General features: G+C 32.7%; 1 long non-coding RNA gene across 1 annotated transcript; it reads right to left on the reverse strand.

Moving 5' to 3' along the window:
* Positions 1-379: 379 nt before the first annotated feature.
* Positions 380-1,116, reverse strand: LOC111691572. The gene is made up of 2 exons (XR_002762985.1): positions 990-1,116; positions 380-919 (listed from the first exon to the last, which is right to left on the reverse strand). It is a non-coding gene; the product is annotated as an uncharacterized LOC111691572 (long non-coding RNA).
* Between the last annotated feature and the right edge of the window lie 3,362 nt (positions 1,117-4,478).

Below are 4,478 nucleotides of genomic sequence, written 5' to 3' on the forward strand. Positions count from 1 at the left end.
ACATAGATGACTATGTATACGAGGGCAGACATACGAGGGCAGCAGAATATTTTAGGAATTGTAATAGTTACTTATTTATGCATTATTATTTATAAACAAACACTTTGTAGAATTATATATTGACTATTATTTTAATATATATTTATTTCTTTTCTCTTTTTACATCCTGAATTCTATAAATTCGCTACAAACTTATGAACTTAGAGCTATTGTCACACTATAACGAAATATTTAAAAATAGCATTTAAATATGTCAACTGAGGGTCACCTCCTCATGTATCATTTCTTCCTATATCACATTAGACAAATGTCATTTCAAGGTTAATTATGCTATTTATATACTTTTTTCTCCTCTCATTTAACAAATAAGACAACAATAAAAGTTAAAAAATATTTATATTTATATTGTTTATTCCACATTACAATAAAAGACAAATAGTTAATACAATAAAATTTGTTAATATTAGATATATAATATTATACAATTTTAAGATAATATATAAATTACATAAAAATTTAATGATATGTTATATATCATCTTCATTACCAGCATTATTTTCTTGAGCTGCTAATTTGTATTTTACAACAGTTGCATATGGTAGATAATCCAACAAATTAGAAATAACAAATTGTTTTAGTCCTATCTCCACCATTTTCACACAAAAATTGTCCAAATTTATAGTTTCACTTAAATAATTACTACATAATGATGCACCACGGCGATGTTTTTCATAATCCTCCTCCAACTGTTTAATTTTTTCTTCAGAGAAGCAGTAATTCATGTCATAATTAGATGCGTGAAGACAATCTATTGCCACACAATCTAGCTCGTTCATCAATCTCTTTACGGCTGACTGGAGGTCCTCAGCATCGGTCCAATTTTGACTAGCATAATGCATCCACATTTTCAATAGTTGTTCTATAAATAAATAAAAAAAAAAGATATGAAAACGGGTATTATAGTAATAAGATTAAAAATTATTCATTACCTATTGGAATTATAAAAACATTAACAGAGAAGCCACCTTATATTATTATACTGACTAAATAGTGTAAATTACTTATATTGACTAGAATATACTCTATATATAAAACATATTTGTTACTACTAGATATATATTTTTTTTTTTTTAATTAAATAAACAAAAATTAAATGACAATTCCAAATTTTAACAACGCTTTACATTTACCATCTTTAAATACAGGCTCACTTTGACCTAAATAAGTTATCGTATATTGTTCCCAAGAGGAATTCAATTTATTCAAAATATCTTCTGTTATGTGTTCTGTAACCCTCTTTGGTAAAAAACATTTGAAATTTAAATTACACTTTTCGTCAAACAATATAGCTAAAATGGACTTTCCAAAACGTGTATTGACAAAAGATAGTTTTTTTATCGGATATTGTGTATCAATTTCCAACGAGGAAACTGACCTTCGCATAATATCGTTGAATTCACCGTTAATATTACTATTTATTTTATTTAATTCATCAATTGATAATGCCATTTTTATATTATAATTCCCTGTAATATCTAGTTAGCAATAAATACAATAATAATTGTTCTCACTTAAAAAAATTTTTTTACACAAAATTTACACTATTGTAGACACTCACTGCAGGGCTGGCACACAACGAAATGTAATTCTTCACTCTAATCTCCTCTCTTATATTGAAAATACACTGCAAATGCACCACGTCACAATGTATACATAATATTAGAACAACTATTTAATTTCAAGGTTAAATGCCCTGTTTAAAGGCAAATCAATCGAATGACGTCACATAATGTGATATTTTTTCGTCTTTTGAACTAGCTCAAGGTCGACACACCCTCATAAGATACTTATCCACACCGATAGACATATTTCAAATTTAATTTGAAGGTTAACAGCAATGCCAAAGTCAAATGAAAGTCACCAACCTACGTCACTTTCGGCTTTCAGCCTCAATGTCATCCATATACCAACGTCATCGGCCTTCGGCCTCAAGGTTTCCTCTCATGGATTATTTGAGATCGTTCGTTGAATAGTTATTTTATTTTAGCTCCAAACGTATGCGTGATATTGATCGCAATCTGTTCAAGGTTATGCATTCAAACATTAGAATTTTATTTTTTGGTATCGAAGTACATGTTGTTTCAAGGTTAAGTCAGCATGTGCTTCTCGCGCGTTTTTCCTCTCGTGGATTATTTGAGATCGTTCGTTGAATAGTTTAGCATTGGTATTCGTTCAAGGCAATACTCGTAAAATATCTTAATTGTCCTTTGAATGTTATATTATATATATAGAAACATTTAAACTTTAATTTAACCGACATTTTAAGTAGGCGTGGCTATTTATTGATCGTTTCGTCAGTTATTCTTTTACCTGCCAAATATGTGACTATGTATACGAGGGCAGGCATACGAGGGCAGCAGAATATTTTAGGAGTTGTAATAGTTCTGCATGGCTGGCACACAGCGAAATGTAATTCTTCACTCTGATCTCCTCTCTTATATAGAAAATACACTGCAAATGCGCCACGTCACAATGTATACACAAAATTAGAACAACTATTTAATTTCAAGGTTAAATGCATTATTTAAACGTAAATCAAGCGAATGACGTCACATAATGTGATATTTTTTCGTCTTTTGAACTAGCTCAAGGTCGCCACACCCTCATAAGATACTTATCCACACCGATAGACATATTTCAAATTTAATTTCAAGGTTAACGGCAATGCCAAAGTCAAATGAAAGTCACCAACCTACGTCACTTTCGGCTTTCAGCCTCAAGGTCATCCATACACCAACGTCATCAGCCTTCGGCCTCAAGTGTAAAATTCCTCCTCTCTCAGATACCATACAAATCTAATTTCAAGGTTAACTGCAATGCAGAGGTCAAATGAAAGTCACCAACCTACGTCACTTTCGGCTTTCAGCCTCAAGGTCATCCAAACACAAACGTCATCGGCCTTCGGCCTCAAGGTCATCCCAAGCCAGAAAGTGGAGGGGATTGCACCTTAGACTAAGGGAGGAATACTCCTAAACAATCAGCTCTTGTTCGTGTCCCTTTTGTTTTGTGTCACAGTTAGACTTTTCCCTGGGCAATTTAACGACCTTGGGGATTTTATTTTACAACCTGGAGCTAGTCCGCACTAGGCCGCTTGGGCCGATCTTAGTAAGAACTGAGTTCTTTTTTTTTGCTACCTACTATTGCCCAGCGTTTATTAAAAAACTTTTTGAATGTGAACATATTTAAGTAAATTTAAACAACATAACCTAAACTCACAAAATATTTTTGTGAATACATACGAAGGACATTAGACAATACCAAGCAATATTACTAATCTGTGATACCAAGACATTCATAAATAAACATTCTTCAACGATGAATGTGATAAATAACAGTGATTATCATTATGTTATTTATTGTCAATAGCGTAGATGATTGCATGTCAGAAATGAACTTGTGCCGGGAGAGCGATATTTTAAAACAGGAAAGACCGGAGGACTATTTTTTTGAAGTACTTTTCAACTTTTCACTTTACAAATGTAGAAAAGCGAAGAATTATAAAAAATCTTATAAAACATAAATGTTATGCGTTTTAAGTAGTTTCAGCTACCTACTCATTTTCATCGTGCAGATTACCATCTGTTTTTTTGAATATTAATTTTGAAAACAGAAAATATATAGCCAAAAAAGTGAAAAGTTGAAAAGTACTTGCAAAAAACAGGCTTCTGGGCGCTTATCATAATTTGGCAATGGAAATGAGATGAGGTATGAGGTTACATGATACTAATAAGTATTTTAATTACTTGTGAATGACGGAACTGGCCGGAATACGCAGTTTGTCAAAATTATTGCGATAATCGCCAAAAATAGAAACCGTTTCTATTTTCCCGCCCCCTATATTTAAATTTTGCGATTCTCGCAATATATTCAAATGAAGAAATGGATGTCAAAAATATTTTATTTCAACCAATCAAATTGAAATCCGCAAATCGCAAATCGCTACTGCATGAACTTACCTTTAATGTTCCTATTTACCTGCCATTGTGGTGAATAGGCATACTAGTGGTTCGCGTTTTAATAAGCTCTAGGCTCTAGGCGAATAGGAACAAAATAGGATACAAATTTTTTCGAGTTTCCAAAAAAAAAACGTAAAAGTAATATTTTATTTATCAAAAAAAGCATATGTATAAAACAAAACTCTACATTTGTTGTGTAACTTAAAAAAACATTTGTATGTATTTTTGAAATTTGGGCTACAGGGGTAACTCGGGACGTAGAACACGATAAGATCGACGAAACAGACGTATCTGCATGTTTTCGCCGCCCCCGGCGTGGTTGCCGCCCCCGGGGGCGGCGACGGTGCAGCTGATATAGGCAATCGGTAGATCATCGTTCACAGTGCCCCCATACCAAATTTCAGATTTTTTCGTCGATTCTGAAAAAAGTTATGGCCCAGACCCCTGAGCCGTAATCCAACC

This window comes from Anoplophora glabripennis, unplaced genomic scaffold, assembly GCF_000390285.2.
Source record: "Anoplophora glabripennis isolate ALB-LARVAE unplaced genomic scaffold, Agla_2.0 scaffold278, whole genome shotgun sequence".
In the NCBI taxonomy this organism is placed as follows: Eukaryota; Metazoa; Arthropoda; class Insecta; order Coleoptera; family Cerambycidae; genus Anoplophora; species Anoplophora glabripennis.